Source organism: Myotis yumanensis, unplaced genomic scaffold (assembly GCF_028538775.1).
Source record: "Myotis yumanensis isolate MYYU_CA2020_CCGP unplaced genomic scaffold, mMyoYum1.0.hap1 SCAF_14, whole genome shotgun sequence".
Taxonomy (NCBI): Eukaryota; Metazoa; Chordata; class Mammalia; order Chiroptera; family Vespertilionidae; genus Myotis; species Myotis yumanensis.
The window spans coordinates 35,580,869-35,598,824 of NW_027223765.1; the positions used below are offsets into that span (position 1 = coordinate 35,580,869).

Sequence of the window (17,956 nt, forward strand, 5' to 3'; positions counted from 1 at the left end):
AACCACTTAGCCTCTCTGAGCCTTGGCTTCCTCCTTGGTAAAATGGCACCTTCTAATGAAGCCTACACATACGGCTATTGAGAGGTTAAATGAGATGGTGCGTGTAAAGTTCTTGGGATGTCGTAAGTGCTCAATAAACATTGGCTGATTCTGCTGCTGTAGGGTTGTTGGTGGGGCTTATTACAGCCAGGTATGTCTGGCATCCCATTTGGCGCTGGGGAACCAGCCCTGGCTGTTATTAAACTCACAGTCTGGTGGGGGAGATGGGCAGATAAAAGCTCTGCCTTTGGTTGCTCAGGATAAACACCCTACTGTAGGTACAAGCTAGGCCCTGTGCAAACAGAGAATTAAATCTGGTAGAGTCTGGGAAGCCCTCCCAGAAGAAGTGACATTGGATTTCTGGGTGACAATTTCCTTGAGAGAATATTTTGAGTCAGCAGCCACTGGCCCGTGAACAAGAGAGGAGGGGGGGGGGGGGTGTTCTGGCTGCTCAGCTTCCAAAATAACCCAGATTCAAGGGCAGACAAGCAGGCAAGCCCCAAGAGCCACCACTATGCCTTCCCTGGATGGGTTCCAGTGACCTTGGAGCAGTCCTTGCCCTTCCCAGGGCCCCTAGATAGCACAATGGCCTGGCAGAGGGATGCCCAGGCCAGAGCTCCCCCCATCCCCTTCAGGCCGAGGATCTGGGTAGTCAGCGCAGGCCCCACAGTGTAGACCCTCTGTCCTCTCACATGCAAGCCACTGAGGTACCCCCATGAGACCTGAGTCATGTTTGCTTTCCGGCTTATAGGCCAGCAGTTTGACTACCAGGGCCAAAGAGGACGTGCTCTGGAACTCGGGCCCTGCCCACTCCCTCAACCTCTGTGTTTCAACTCCCATCCCACATGTACCCATCACTGGGTCTTTGCTCCAGTTCCTCTGGCTCTTTGTCTGTCTCTCCACCTCCCTCTTCTGCTCCTTTTCCCTTCTTTCTCTTTTCCTCCCTCTCTCCCTCCCTCCCCTCCTCCTCCTTTCTATCTATCTCCCTCTCCCTCTCCCTGTCCTCTTTTCTTCTACCTCCCTTTCAGTCTCACTCTCTTTTGAAGTCTGCCTCTGTTTCTCTCTCCCTCTTCCCCCCTCTCCCTCTCACTTCTCAGCCTCTCAAGTTGCCCTCTGCCTTACAACTTCTTTTTCTACCCTTTCTTTCCCTTCCACCCCTACCCCCTTCTCTCCCTCCAGTGGAGGTATCCTAAAACACAGGCGTGTGTGCACAAATACACACACACACACACACACACACACACACAGATTCCCCTTAAGACCAGAGCCTAGGCTTTAGCCCTGCTGCTTCCCACCCCCAGCTCCCATCCCTCCCACCCATCCCCAGACCCACAAAGCAAAGCCTGGCCCAGGACACAAGGATGAAGGTAGGATTGGACAGAGAGGTAGATATTGAAGCTAATGGAGATAGGTGGGGAGGAGAGGGTGTTCCGTCTTCCCCCTGACCTTCCCTCACCCTTGTGCTCAGAGCAGGGGCCCAGGAGGAGGTTCCTGAGCTGTGTCCTCCCTCTGTGCAGCTGCTGGGCTTCCCAGTGTCAGACAGCAGGTCAGGTCATTGGGCCCATTCAGCAGAATTATAAATAGCAGCTTGTGCCCAGCCTGGCCCACAGAGCAACCTACGCTGCCGCAGGGTCCCCAGGGCCCCTGTCCTCTACCCCTCCATCCATCTCTCTGAGGCAAGGCCTGCCCCTCCCCTGTGCCGCCAGTGGGTCCTCAGGTCAGTATCCGATGTGCTGTCACCATAGCAACCTGCTTGTCCAGCCCAGGCTCAGGTTGCTGGGAGGTATGGGCAACTGAGGGAGAGGTCCAGTGGCCTAGAATCAAAAGTTATTGCTCTGTGCTGGGGCTTTCCTCTCTTGTGGGCTGGGGAATGGGGTCCTGTCCCCCAGAATTCTCAACCTTATGGGGGGACAGTGGGCAGAGATGTGTGATACTGGGAGACGTGGCATAGGGGGGCCACCCGAGGCCCCTCCCACTAAACTGGGGCAGTGGGTTAGCCCTGGCCTTGAAGCCAGAGAGTCGTGGGTTTAAATCCTACATCCACACCTGCTACTTAGGTCACGTTGGGACCACCATTTAACCCTCTGAGCCCCCCCTTCCCCACTTCCAGGGGTTGCTGTGAGGCAGGTCCCTCAGTCTTCATTCTACTCCTCTTAGCCTCTGGGAGCAGGGCAGGGGCCGGTGAAGCTTGCACTGACCTGGGTTCCAATTGGCTTCTGCCATTCACCAGCTGTATGATCTCAAGTAGGTTGCACAATCTCTCTGAGCCTCAGTTCCCCCATCTATAAAACAGGCACAAAAACAATGTCTGCGCCTCACCGTGTTGTTTGAGGATGAATTGGGCCTCAGTGGGAGAAGCCATTGGTATATGGCAGCCACACTTGCCATCACTTTCTGAACTGTTTTTTCTATTCCAACCTTCTTGGCAGAGATGACCCTGCCTGCGTCACTAACTCACTCGTCACTTCAGACAACACACTTTCTCTCCCAGATCTGTCTCCCCATCTGCAAAATGACCACAGGACCACTCAGGCCCGACCCAGGTCTGAGATTTGTATATCTCAAGCAGCCCCACTAGGCTGGGCCGTATCTAATATTATATACTGACGTCCTCGCCAGGCCCTGTCCTTAGCTCCTGAAACCTGAGCTATATAGTTGCCTAGCAACCAAGGCGTGAGCTCAGAAGGCTTGGGTGTCAGGGTGTCCAGCTGCAGCCCCTTCCCTGCAGGCAGAGTCCCAGCAGGGGGGATAAGGCCAGGGACCATTGCCTTGCCCAGCCCAGCCCAGGAGGGGCCTCCTGTTCTTCCAACACCTGTCCGGGTCCAGCCTGTCTGAGAGCCCACTTTTTCAGGGTAAAAGGGACCATTGGTCTCAGATATTTTTATAGGTAGGGCACGTGGTCAGACTCAGAGAGAAACCGGAGCCTCCTCTCGCTGCTAACTGATACAGTGGCTGTCACCATCGCCATCTCCCTGGAAGCTTGCAGCCCAAGTTTGTCCTAAAAGCATGGAGAATTCCCTGACCCTCTCTCAGCACTGCCCTCAGGAGGCTGATGCCACCTCCTGGAGCTCCCAGGGCACCTTGCATGGCCACACTTAACAAATCATATCACCCTTACGTTTACCTGCACGACCTCTCTCACGTTTCCATTCATTCACCCAACAAATATTTTACTGGCCATCCATCCCCGCTCTATTATATTCTGCCCGAGTGACCTTGGGCAAGTTACTTAAACTCTCTTTGCCTTAGTTTCATTTTCTGAAAAAGTGGGGATAATAAGAATAGCTGCCTCAGAGAATTGTGATGTGGGTCAGATGAGATGACATGTATACAGTGCTTGGCACATAGAAAATGTTCCATAAATAGTAGTTTATCATGATTTTTTTTTATTAAACTGTTATAGTGTTCAGTCACTGTGCCAGAGGGAACAACGCACAGCTTTTTGAGAACAGGGCTGTGTCCAGTTGCAGTCCATCCACATTGCATGCCACAACTCCTCCACAGCAAAAGTTTGCCCAATGAGTAGAGGTGAAAAATGAACTGTTTCCCCTGAAATCCATTACTGCTCAGGGAACTAATTAGTGGAACATTGACTTTAAACATCTTTTACAGTCTGGGTACAGGCTACGTCATCCACAAAGTTACCAAAATCGGTTTGAAATCTCGTTGTAGATTTTCCGCCTCTGCCTGTGTTTAGGTTGGGGAGGGACAAGTAGTCCCATGGACGCCTGAGGTGAACTTAAACAGCTCGTGGAGGGAGGGGATCTGGCATTGACAGGAACCTGAGCATGAATACCTCCTGCATTTTGCACCCTAGGTGTCGATTTGCCTTACCCTAGCCCCAGCACTGTGTCCTCTTTGAACCTCAGTCCTCTCGTCTTTAAAATGGGCACCCTGCTCCCTCTGCCCCATAGTCACAGGTGAGACAAAAGAGATTGTACTGGGAAGAAGCCTTTCCAGTAACAGTCCTTCTTAATAAGAAGATAGCGATGCTGCCCATGGAAGAGCGCTGGGCTGGTGGCCAGCTCTCCCCAGAGCCTAGAATTCGTGAGCAAAGCCACTTTGGGTGGCCGCCAGCCCTCTGGCCTGGGGGCTGTTTCTAACAGCAGGTAATGCGGTCAGGCTGACGGCTCCAGGATTTCACCCTCGACTTCTTCCAAACACAGGAAGGGGCTGCCATCTGCTTCCCACCCCTCACACCCAGGCTGCCAGGTCAGCCAAAACCCCCGCCCCACACCTGTCAGCAGTGCAGGGAAAAGAACCCAACAGGGGGTTCCCTAGTGGATGCTAAAGCTAGTGATATCCTAGGGGCCTCCCCCAGGACACTGCGCACTATTCCTCCACCTTGGGGAGGAGCAGGGAGACACTGGGTTTCTCTCTCCCCGCTGAATACCACATTTCACTCCACTGGTGTCCCCACTATGAGGCAGCTCCATTTGTGCTGATTCTGGGTCTGGAAATCTGTTGAGTGCCACGGTCAAGAGCACAGCCGTGGGACGCAGACTCTAATGTGACCTTGCCCAGCCACCCCACCATCTGAATCTCAGGTTCCTCATCTATAAAATGCAGAAGAATGTCTACCTCAAGGCCTATCGTGGGTATGAGTGAGATCATGCCTGGAAAAAAAAGCTGAATGCAATGAGTGGTACTTGATAGTAATAAAACTTAGCTGCTCCTAATGATTATTTTTGTTTCTGTTACTGCTGTTCTGATGCCATTATTACTGTGGCCACCTTCCTGCCAGAAATGTTACCTCGTATCCTCCTCTATCATTCCTGCAGGCTAGGGCTGGTACACAGAAGGTGCTCATTGCATGTTTCTGCCTTTGTATTTAAATTCAAATGTTTGTTGAGGAAGTAGATGAGCCCATGACCCAGGCAGCCTTGTTCTCTCTCAGTTTATGAGGTCAAGCTATGTGTTCCTCTAACCCAGTGGTTCTCAACCTTGGCTGCACATTAGAATCACCTGGGAATCTTTTTAAAATCCTGATTTCTGGGCCTCATCCTCCAGAAATTCTGTTTCTTCGTTATGGGGTGGGGCCACAACATTAGTAACAAAGAAACAGAATTTCTGGAGGATGAGGCCCAGAAATCAGGATTTTAAAAAGATTTCCAGGTGATTCTAATGTGCAGCCAAGGTTGAGAACCACTGCTTTAATCACTCAGAAAGCTCCTATTAGACACCAACTGTGTCTTTCAGGTGCACTGGGGACCTAGAAATGGATGGGCACAGCCCTCTAGGACATGAATAGCCAAGCCTGGTGGAGGGATCAGTTCACTCTTCCTGGAGAATGGGTCAGCATAGTGTTCACCAAGGAGGGGCCTTCTGAGTTGGGCCCTGCAGGGTAAATAGGAGTCTACCAGACAGAGAGGCAGAAGGGAAGGAAACAGCTTATGCTAAGGCATGGCAAGTGGTCCACAAGGGAGCTCTGAGTTGATTTTTTTTATTAGTAAAGCAAGAAATCCTCCCATAGATATCTCAGTGTCCAGAAGATAACTGGCTGATTCAAGGACATACACATGCCCATCAAAGTGGGGGTGCCAGGAGTCAGGGAGGCCCCCTTCCCTGACCTGTCCCAGCATCCAAGACTTAACACAACTGAGCATGTGAAGGTCTCTTGGAAATCATCTAGTCCAACCTCCTCATTTTACTGATGGAGAAACTGAGACCCAAAGAGGGAAGACAGAGGAGCAGATACAACTAATGGGGGACCTTCTAGCCAGGTTGGAGTTGACCAGCTCTGGAGTTGCATCTTCTGTGCAGGATCTTGAGCCCCCACGACACTTCGTGAGGATGTCACTCTCTGTGGGACCTGTTATGGGCCCCTGAATCTCTTTAGCCTTAGTTTCCTACTTGTGAAATAGAAAAATTCAGTAGGTTCTCGGTGGCCTTCAAACTGAAGAGCACTTTAGGAACACTCTTATAAAATGCCATTTTGTCATCACTGTCTTTTTGCTCAGGGTGAACCCTACTGGCAGAGTTCCCTGAGAGCTACAGTCATCTGATGGAATGGTTTCTGGGTTTAGAGGTTCAGGGCCAGCCTGTGGACAGTCTCAGAGATAGTGGCGAGCCATCTATGACAAGCAGCTATCCACACCTTATATGTAACCACACATGTGCTCTGCTCTGCCCTGACATGCATAGACACACATCTGTACATGCACAACTGGTTGCACAACCATGCACACATTCTACTCTACATATACACACATATACAGCACACATTTATGCAATCATGGACATGAACTTCCAGTGGAAAAGAGGGAGCAGGGGTGTTCTGCATGAGTCATAAAATGCCCCTTAACTCTGAAATAATAAAAATAGAAGAAAATTTCAGGTCAACCTAAAAAAAAAACTTTGTAAAACCACCAGCACTGGCACAGATGATTATGGAAGGAGGGAGTGAACCCCTGCCAAGGGAGGCATGCACGCACAGGCAGGACTGGACACGGGTGCAGTGAAGAGACTTAGGCATCACAGAGATTTTCACCTCTGAGGTCCCTTCTGGTCTCTAGAGTCAAGTGAGCTCGGGGAGTCAGGGCTTCTTCTGGCTTTGCAAATAATGGTGCCCTTTTGGTGGCCCTGCATAGACTCGCACTATCTTCCAACAACCCTGTGGGGTAGGAATGATTACTGTCCCCACTTTAGAGGTCTGACAACTGAGGCCAGAGAGCTGCCTTGATTTTCCCACAGTCACTCAGTGATGGCAGAGCAAGGGTTCTAGCCCAGATTTCTATGACTCTAAGCCTTAAACAAAGGGGTTCTAACCCCCACTAAGTTGTGAGTCAAATGAAAAGTGGTTTAAGAATCCAGAGAAGTTAAGTTTCTGGAGTGAAAGGAAATTCCCAAGAGAAGATGGCACTGGAAATGGTAGATGTAGAGACCCAGATATGGGGTGGAACATAATAGGCAGAGGAGATGGTGGTCCAGGTAGGGATTCCTGCCATGCAATATATGGAAGTGCAGCTGTCGGGGTGGCCACAATGATGGGGACAGAGGGGTGCCAGGCTGTACATACCCGCCATGGCCTTGCTCACTTTCATTTCTGGGCTCGGAGCCTCAAGATCAGGCCATGGGTCTGCACAGCTTCAGCAAGGCTGGGGTCCCCTGGGTCTGCATCCCCCCGGGGTGGTTGCATTTGCATCTGTCTCTGCACAGATGGCTGGTGAGCACAGCTAGCAGCCCTCATCCCCACCCGCACCCCCTTCTGTCGCAGGGACTCGGCTGCACCGGGGAGCGTGGTATGGTTTTATTTTTAGAAGTGGCACCATCTGTTCAAGGTGCCGGGTGGATTCTGTTTGTCTCCGCAGTGGCCGGGACAGCCATGCCAAGTCAGAGGAAAACTGCAGAGCTGGCCGGCGGGGTGGTCACTAATTAGCATGCCGACCTGCTGAATGCAAGAGCCAACGAGATTCCACAGGCCTCAGGGTGTGAGATTCTTGAATCCGGGGGCTGGGGCTGCTAGTGGGGTGGCTCTGGGGCCAGGGCAGCTAACTCAAAGGACAAGCTCAGCGTGGGAGGCATCCTGTGTTCCCAGCACCCTGCCTAGTCCCTGGGCCTGAGCCTGGGCCTGCCTCCTGACAGATTCAGTGTCCTGCCCTGATCTTATCCCTGACCTCCAGCTTTGGGTAGAAAATGGGGAAGAGACATCAGGAGAAAAGAACAGTGGTTAGCCCATAGGGATCCTCTGTGGGACCTAACATTGGGTGTGGCAGAAGACACTGTCATGAGCAGTTTGGTTCAGAGGGGCTGGTACATCTCCCCACTGGACTCCAAATGCTTCAGTGTATCCCACCGCCTGAGCTACCACCACACTGGGCTTCTGAGTCATCTTGGGGAGGATTTAGGCTGGTGATTCCAAGCAGGCGCTCTGATGGAAGACTGCCTGGGCTCAAATCCAAAAGTTATGTGATCCTAGGCAACTTCCTTAATCTGGCTGAGCCTCCATTTGCTTGTCTGTGGAATGGGATGCTGGTGGCAGCTACCTCATAGGTTCCAGGTGTAGATTTGCGGAGTTGCTGCCTATAAGGCTGTGGCATGTACCTGGGTGCATTCAGCATCAGCTCCTCCTACCATGTGGCTGACCCGGTTCACTTTTCAAATGCAGACTGCACCCTAACGTTTGTTGTCCTCCGTGTCCTTCCCAATCATATTGCTTTCTCAGGTGTGGAACCAGTACTGGTGGAGGCCTATGCCATGCCGAGGGCCGGGGAGGTCTTGTTCTCAGGAAGTTCATGGTCTAGTGAGGGAGACACGCTGGCAAGACTCACTCCAAGATTGAAGCTGGAGGGTGTGAAATCGAGGAACAAACCACATATGATGGGCTGGCAGTGGGAAGAGGGTTGGAATGTAGAGTCGGGGAATTAGAGATGTTGGTATGCTGGGCCTTGGAGAGGAAAGTTTTGATTAATGGGAAAGCAAGTGTAGACAGTCCTGGATAGATTGAACAGCGTATGCAAAGGGTGGGAGGCAGAGCATGCATTAGTTGTTCTGGAAATGCAAGAGTTCAGTTAGACCAGAGCTCAGGGAGGCTAGCTCCGAGCCAATCAGGCAGGATCCTGGATGGCAGTGGGGAGCCAGCGGTGGTTTTTAATCCTGAGAGTGGTGTGCGCAATCTGAGAGGCAGCACAATATGGTGGTTTTAGCATCAAAGAGGTCCCATTTCTGCTCCTGCCTCTACCGCTTGCTAGCTGTGTGACCCTGTGCGTGATGTTATTTTACTTCCCTGAGCTTCAGGTTCCTCATCATAATAATGCCTGCCTTGTGGGCTTATTGTAGGATAAGGTGTGTTCAGAGCCTAACACAGCTCCTAGCACGTAGACACCACTCAGTAAAGGGCAGTTACTATCAGCGTCACTCTGGAGACAGTGAAAGGACCATCAAGGGGCCACTCAGGAAGCCATGGATGAGGAGCCTGCATTCGCAGCCCACAAAGAATGACTTTCCCCCACATCTTACCTTCCTTCTTCTCTGGTCTGCACCCCAAAGGACTCACTAGCTACTCAAAAGTAATCTCCCAACTTGGACTCATCCCCTGGCACACCTGTGGATGAATAGTCCTACTCCAGCCCATAGAGGAAAAATTGTAATAAGCTCAGTCAGACTGAGATGCCACCACTTATTAGTAAATATGGTTCTGGCAGGAACCAGAATGAAAGAACCATGCACAGTGCAAAAGAATGGGTCACTAGTGGTGGGTTTCTGGCACTGGTGACAGATGGCACTGATGGGCCAAGGTGAGTTCTCTGTGCTTGCACTTCAGTGGCCCTGAGTGGCCTTTTGTTTAGTGTCATTTTGTTGTCTCACACCTGTTCACTAGGATACCCCATTGTCTGAGAACCTAGATTTGAGTGTCAGTACCAAATATCTGAGGTCAGCTCCCCATGCGTATTCACAGAGCTCATGGAACAGGCCCTATGCCTTCCCCAATCAACCTACATCCAGCACCTCAGGCTTCCCAACCCCACACTTTGTTGGTGGGCACTACTATCCTAGACAGCTCTTAGGGGCACTGATAGTCCTTTGCTCTATGTCAGTCAGCACCACCGCTTGTGGACAGTTCCTTGGCACCGGGTTCTTAAAGCCCACCTCATACCCTCAGTCAGCACTGTGTCCTTGGGAACAGCTCCCAGTGAAGACACTTCCCCAGTGCCTGTTTCTTTGTCCTCCCCAGAGGGTATGTCAGTCAGCACCAGGACCACGTGGACAGCACTCACTCCCAGCCACTGCTGGTCCGCCCTGCAGGAAGTGGGGGCCTGCAGTTATCAGGTTCCTTGACCTCAGCCATCCAATCCCTCCTCAGCACCCACCTCCATCCATCAATCAGTACTTTATCCCCAGAGACAGCTCCCTGCGCGGTCAGAGGTGAAGCCTGAAAACTCACCAAGGAATCTGTTGTCTGTGGCCAGAGCACTGACACCGCAGGACCCTGTGCTTCACTACAGAAACCAGAGGCAAGGGCAGGAGCCTGGTCTTTTGGAGAAAGGGATGTGAGTGAGCATGGGGGGCCCTTAAGCGTATCTCTGTGTGTGTTTGATATCTGGCTCTGCTATCCCCTAACCAAGGACCTTACACCAGTCGCTGTACTCTCTTTTTCCCTTTTTTCTCCTCTGTAAAACAAGGTGCCAACAGTTACTGTATCATAGGGTTGTTGTGAAGGATTAAATGAAATAACAAATGTAAAGTGCATAGGATGGTGCTTGGCACATAGTAGCTGCAGTCTATGCGTTGCCGTTATCATTCTTTGTCCCCCCACACCGCCCCCCCTTTCAGGCTTCTGCTTGTAAACCATGGGAGAGCAGGAGGAAGATGAAGGTAGGATGGGACAGTGTCACTGAAACCAGTTAGGCTCTAGAGGCTGGGGGCAGTCAGGGCAGCAAAGGGGGCCTCAAGGAGGTCAGTGCAGCTATAGGGATAGATGGGCAAGTGAGAGCTGAGGCCAGAGAGGTTGCCAAGGCTTTTGGCTGAAGCCAGAGGATGAGGTCCAGAGCAGCTTGTTCATCCCAAGCACAGTCACAGTCCACAACCTTCTTAATGCATGTCCCTTTCTTGCAGCCCAAAGTGAAGTCTCCACAACACTTTTCTGTCTCCACTAGGCTTTCTTGCCTCCATCTGCTAGTGACTTTACTATTTTAGCTTCATCAGGAAACTCTCCAAGATTTTTTAATGAAAGATTTCTAAATAAGGAGCATATCAAGGGTACAAACCTTGGAAAGCATTCATTGCCCTGCCAAGACCAAGAAGGGCAGTGCATGTCAAAGACAGCAGGTGAATTTTGATCAGCTCGTGACTACTGGGTTCTAGGGCATTTCTCCTTCCTTCAGCCTGCAGCCAAACGGGACTTGGCCTGCAATGGGGATGAGTTGGTGGCAAAGAGGCCCAAGGAATTATGTGTGCTCTGAGAGCAAGTATCAGATGATGGGAGAATCTTTGAGGATGGTGCTACACTGGTCCTTTGAGACTGAGTATTTTTCCAAACTCCCTCTCACTTTACAGAAAAGGAAATTGAGGCACAGTAGAGAAGGCTGTAGTCCAATGTTATACTACAAGTTGGTGAAGGACAATGGGGCACAGAGGAAAGATGGAGGCCTTGGACTGAAGCAAGTGTATTTAAATTGTGCCAAGTCCTATCTGAATAACCTTGGCCACCTGTTAACCTCTCTGAGTCCCCAGCTTCCTCACCTGTAAGGCAGGGACAGTGATACCACACAGCCCATGGAGGCTTATACTAAGCAAGAGCAATTAATAGTAGTGGTCAAGCCAAGATCGGGACCCAGCAGATCTGGTTCCCAGGCAAGTGCAGTTTGAATTACATCCTTCCAAAATCTGAAGCAAAAGTTGTGCAGGAATGACTCAACTCAGCCTGCAGATCCCTATCTTGGAGTTGTCACGGGGGGTTCTTTATGGCAGAGCGATCAGACCTTAAACCGCAGGGTCTGTGTACCTCGCTTGTTCTCCTCGGAATCCTAATGATTTGGGGCAGGGCCTGCGATGCACCTCCTTAGGTTGACTGAATGAGTGGAAAAATTGAGAGATAGACAGATGGACAAATGGATGGACAGCAAATGATGGATGGATAGATGGATGGACAGATAGATAGGTGAGTAGGTGGGTGGATGGATGCATGGATGGATGGACAGATAAATGGATGAATGGATTGACAGGTAGGTAAGTGGGAGGATGAATAGGTATGTAAGATACCGGGAAGACTAGGAATGGGTGTTTCCTACCATCTAACATTGGCAGCTCCTCTGGAGAACAGGGATGGTGGAGGGAGTTGAACATGGTAGGCAGCTAAGGGCTGGATCTCCTCTCCCTCAGGACAGGCATGAGAATAAGAAGGTTCACGAAAAGTCCTACATCCCGAACATCCCACCCTCTGGCCCTGCTTCTGCTATCTGTGCCTTCGGGGCTGATGCATGGCTGTTTCTGTGAGACTTTTTAATTTTTTTTTAGATTTTCCTTTTCTGGTTAGCAAGATAGGAGTTTTCTAAAAATAGCACTAAATTCACCTCTGAGGTATTCGTTTTTCAGTTCCCTTCCTCCTTCCCAGTTCCCTCTCCTAAACTGTGAGAATTCAAAGCTGAGATTTTCATTGTCAGCTTTGATATAACACACACACACACACACACACACACACACACACACACACACACACTGTGGGGCCTGTCTACTTAGAGACAGGGGTGAGCACAGACATCTCTGGCTCACTCACACTCACAGACACACACTCATGCTGGCAGTCCAGTATAACTGTACAGCAAACCTTTTCCTTCAGGGTCACCTACACTAGGCACAAATCTGCCAACACACCGCAGGGACCATCACACACACACACACACACACACACACACGACTACAAGACTCACAGGCCCAAATCAACACTAATATTTCACATTCCTTCTGACCCAGGCTTACCCCCAGACCATGGACTAGCCATGATGAACATCTACCATCACACACTCCCATTGACTTTACACATCCACACTGACTCCTACCCTCACACTAACATGCACACTCTCACTCACACTCACATAGTCACTACAGATCCATCGGGCTCTCTACACACACACAGAGAGAGAGAGAGAGAGAGAGAGAGAGAGAGAGAGAAAGGGGCATGTAAGGCAGTAGATACAATAGTCTGGCTGAGGCTGAGGGAGGAGCAGTTGTCTGTCTCTGGCTGGTGGCTGAGTCCACCCATTTTCCTGGGTGATAGCCTACATGGAGGTTCCCATTGCTGGGACAGGAGGCCCTACAGAAAGGCCAGAATTTGCATCTAGGAGAGGAAAAAAAAATGTCCAACCCCAAAGAAACTAGTTAACCAAGACCAGAGCAGACAGGAAACTAGCCTTGTATGCTGTGTCAAGCTGGGACCCTCCCCAACCTTTTGAGCAGTGCCAGGGGCTTTGTGGGTATGGTCCTGTCAGTCTGAGTTCTGCGCTGAGCACAGTAGTGTGGGGGACTGAGGATAGAGGCATTGAGCTATGATTAGAACAACCACATTTAACAAGTTCTTCCTCTGTGCCAGGAACTGGGCGAAGCTCTAGCTCAGTTAGTCCTCACAAAACCCTGTGAGGTAGGCTGTGAAGTTGGCTTTGTTGGGGAGGAGAAAACCAAGGCACAGGGAGAGGTTAAGAGCCTTGCCCAAATCACAAAACTAACCAATGGCAGCACCAAGCCTCCTCACCCGGGGTCCCTAGACGGGGCCTGTGTCCCCTACATTTATCATGGCTGCCAGAGATCATTCAAAGAGAAGATGACTTTTAAAATACATATTAAGGTGGCATTTAAATTCAGCACATCTTAAAACAGAAGAATTCAGCATTCAAAAGTTATTTTTAGCACATAATTCATTTGCAATTGTCCCAGCTACCATCCTTCAGTAGGATTTAAAAAGCTGTTGGTTTGGATGTTGTTTTCTTTTTTAATCCTTCCTTCGAAAGATAGATTCCTTCTTTGTTAAATTAATTCTAAAAAAAAAAAAAAAAAACCATTGCTCCTTCCTCTGCAAGCGTCCTTCCTAGCAAAGACTTTTTATTAAGGTGCCCCTAACCTATTCTTGAGTCATTGAAATGTAACAATACAGAGTCATTTAAATGCTAATAAGATGAAATCGAAATGCATAAATCCAATATTGTCAGAATGTTCTCCTGGATTCTGAAGGTCCTGGCACTGTCAGAGCCTAAAGGGACCCTCAGAGAGCACTAGTCCAATCCCTTCACTTTCCACATGGGGAAACTGAGGTCCAGGGAAGAAAAGGGCTTGGTCAAGGTCATGCTGCAGGAGCTTAGAAAACAGGGAGGGGCTTTCAGTGGACTCTGGCCTCAGGTGGCTATGTGACCCCTAGTGTGTTGCTCACCCTCTCTGTGCCCAGAACTGGTCCTATGCCCTGCCCAGGTCCCTGTCTCATGCCCCACAGACACTATAACAGAATACCATAGACGGGGTTACTTAAACAACAGAAATTTATTTCTCACAGTTCTGAAGACTGGATAGTTCAGCTCAAGGTGCCGACCAATTGGGTTCCTAGTGAGGGCCCTCTTCCTGTCTCACTATGTCCTCATATGGCCGAGAAAGATCTTCTCTCATGTCACTTTTTATAAGAACACCAATCCCATTCATGAGGGCTCTACCCTCATGACCTAATTACCTCCTAAAGGCCCCACTTCCTAATACCATCACATTGAGAATTAGGGCTTCAACTTGTTAATTTGGGGTAAACACATTCACTCCATAGTAGCCTGTGTGCCTGTTGTGTTTTTTTTAGGGCAGGAGTGTGCAGTGTTGAGAACTGGCTGCAAATGAACCTCATCACAACCATCAGAGCTTCACTTCTAATAACAGGGTGGGAGGGGAAGGTACAGGAACCAGCATTGTTGGGTCTCCATAGGTCCTCATGGCAGCCTGTTAGACAGATGGGTCAACACGTTTGCAGAGAGACCCACCAGTGAGGTTAGATGACTTCTCCAAGGTCACACCACTCATTATATGTTTCAGCTATAGAGTGGTAGTTCAGGTGGTATTTGGGCAAGGCAGCGGGGATGTCAGAGTCTGGTGAGCTGTGACTGAGGGGACAGTTGCCTGCTCCAGCCTCACACCCATGCCTCATTATGATGAAAGGAACCTGGGACATGGAGGGCAGGGGATGAATTTCAAAGAAAAAAGTATGACTACTGATTGTGATATCTTTCCTTATCTCTAGCAAACCTGTAAGATAGGCAGGGTAGGAATCACTAGTCCATTTTATAGATGAAGAAACTGAGATCCAAGGACTTCCCATGGATGGATGACCCAGGGGCTAATCTAGACATTCATTCATTCATCAAGCATTTATTGAGTGCCTTCTGGATGCCAGGTACCATAATAGGTACAAAAGTGACATGACTACTGCCCACTGGGGAAGGGAGACAGCTAAGCAGGCCCAAGCAATAGTGTGTGAAGTGTGGTATGATGCAGGAGGCACCCAGTAGTCAGGAGCATTTACATAGCCCTGCATAGTCAGGGAAGGCTTTCAAGTAAAGGACATTACTGGGCAGAACCAGCCATTGTCAAGGCAGCGAAGGCTGGGGGAGTGGAAAGTGTTCCAGTCTAGAGGATTCAGGAAACTGATAGATTCTACACTAACTAGCAGGTCTTCAGCTCTGTCCATCTATCAGAATATCATTTGAGAGGCATCATGTAAGTACTTCTGGGCCAATGGACTTCAAGCTCTCTAAGCAAGGAAATCCCACAGTTAGATCAAATACCAAAGTGAGCTCTGCAACTTAGAAGGAAAAACCAAGATGCCCAGAACAGGGTTGGTCTCATGCATGCACTGGTGACATGTAGGAGCAAGGGGTGATAGGGTTTGGGGACAAGCCACATCAGAAGAGTAACTACAGTGGGAAATCTCAAAGAAGGATGTTTAAGATCAATCTTCTACAGTGTTAAAGTTCTGGTTTTTAACTGATTTTGATATCCCAGCATTTCATTCTTCTATACCTGCTCACACAGGTCCCTTTCTGAACCTTTTACTATGTCCCTCCTGACCTTTTACTAATAGATAATTGTATAGTTTAATTTCTTCCATGTCCATCTTTTGGCTTAAGGCCTACTTAACCTGCAGAGGGAAAAGTATTCCCTACTCATCTTCCCTGATACCCTGGGTCAGATCAGATCTTCCTTCTCTGGGTGTCCACAGCACCTGGGACTCGCCATCATGGCAAACCCATCATGTTATATAGAAATCACCCACTTAATTGTCTCTCCTCTTTACTGTCAGCTCCTGGAAGGCAGGGACCATGTCTGGATTGTTCAGTGCTTGAAACAGAGTAGATGCCCAAAATAGTTATTGGATGGATGGATGGATGGATGGATGGATGGATGGATGGATGGACGAATGGATGGGTAGACAGGTAGATGGGTAGATAGATGGTTGAAGATCATTATTCAACTTAACACAGTAGTCATTAAAATTACCAGTAGGCCATTATTAACTCATGCCTACTATTGTCATCACAAATATAATTACTGCTAACGCTTCTCATAGCTCATGCTGTCAGATGTAATTATGAGTGCCTCTAAGTCACACCATGGGTATCAGAAGGACAGATAGAAAACAGTGCCTAAAGTTTAGAAAGTCCTTTGTGGTTTACAATGCACTTACATTCACATGTGACACTTTATTAAGTATCCTAAGAACCCCAAGAGGGAGTTTCACAGGGAAGGCAGCAAAGTGTCCTGCTTAAGAGAATGTCTCTGGACCCAGAGAACCTGAGTTTAAATCCCAATTCTGCCGCTCACTAACTGTGTGACCTTGGACATGTTTTATCACCTCTCTCAGCCTCAGTTTCCTCAGATGTTCTATGGGGATAATAAGACTGTCTATCTCCTAAAGCAGTTACATGGGTTGGTAATGATCGCAATAACTATGGAGTGCTTATTCAGTAATTACTAGGCTCAGTTGTAAATATTTTATGTGAAATAACTAATTTAAACCTCATAACACCTACAAGGTAGATACTATTATTCCCCCTCTCTTTTTAAAGATCATAAAACTAAAGTTAATTTGCCTCCCATCGTGCTGGGAGGTGGAGGAACCAGAATTTGGCCAGAAAACTGTGGCTTCTAGAGCTCCTACTGTTAACCTCCACAGCACCTGTACACGCGGGCATCCTTGGTCCCGGGCTTGTCTGTTGGTCCCAGCGTAAAGATAAGGCTTCCGACTGCAGCCTTGGGTAAAAGTGCCCTCCTGGAAGGCATGACCGTTTCCTCTGCAGCTCCAGCACCCCCCCCCCACACACACACACACACACACCCTTAGCTAGGAAGCACCATACCCCAGAAGGAAACATCAGATTTGAGCATGGTTTATAATTAGCTCCCAGTAAATTAGGAGGCAGCAAGAGGAGATTGACTATTGTCTTACATATGAGGAAACCGAGCCTCAGTAAAGCGGAGGGACTTGCCCAGGGTTCCACAGGGTTTGGGAGAACTTGGATGGGAACCCAGATTGCCCTGACTCCATCCTGTGTTCTTCACTGAACTCAGGCACAATCTACCCACCAGCCTCGGCTCTTTGAGAGAAAGGAGAGAGTGCCCCTTAGGGGAAGGGGAGCGAGCACCAGCGTGGGAGTCAGGAAACCAGACACTCAGGCCCCTCTGCTTTAGCTCTTTGTGGTTCTGGACAAGGTCCTTTTCCTCTCTGAACTTCAGGTTCCTCACTGGGGAAAATGAGATTAACTCTAAAATGTCACCAGCTCTGAAATTCTGTGCAAGAGGAAAGGATTGCAAAGGAGAGAGATGGGGCAAGGGAGAAGCGACAAGAGGGAGAAGCTGGGGCTGGAGTGTGGGCTCAATCCCATCTTCCTCCCTCCATTCCCCCTCACTGTCCTGGACCTAAGATGGCCAGCTGTCTGAGACTGCTGGGTGGAGCCGGTCCCCGTGCCAGGCCCAGCCGAGCTCAACAGGGGCCCTTTGTCACCCAACGCTTGCCGGGGCCTTGGCCACTGGTGTTGGGTGTCCAAGCAGATTGGATTCTCTCCTGGCAGCCCTGCAGATGCTGCACTCCTGCAAGGGTGGCCAGGCAGGCAGAGAGAAGCCAGCGCTCCCTCCTTTTCCTGGGCTCCCAGAGGAACGTGGAGGCCACTATCTATGGTGCTGGACTGTGAGAGCCCCCAGGTGAGGTCTCCCTGTTCTCCAGCTCATGCTTTGGGCCAAGCTGTGGGCTCAGTGATGTCCTGGTGAATATACATGAGCTTGCTCCTCTGGCCCAGCCGAGAGCTTTAATTAATGTGATTGGGGGCTTAGGGTAGACGTGGGTGGCTTTCTCCCATCCCCATGCCTGTAAGACCCAAATGGAGACAGTGTATATCAGCAGGTGTAGGTGGCATGGACAGGGGTGACATCTGTAGATGGGGAGTATGCCCCAAATTGTGTG

General features: G+C 49.7%; 1 protein-coding gene across 14 annotated transcripts in view; it reads left to right on the plus strand.

Moving 5' to 3' along the window:
- Positions 1–17,956, plus strand: part of ATP2B2 (ATPase plasma membrane Ca2+ transporting 2) — a 369,370-nt gene that overhangs the window by 214,580 nt on the left and 136,834 nt on the right. The window lies entirely within an intron of this gene.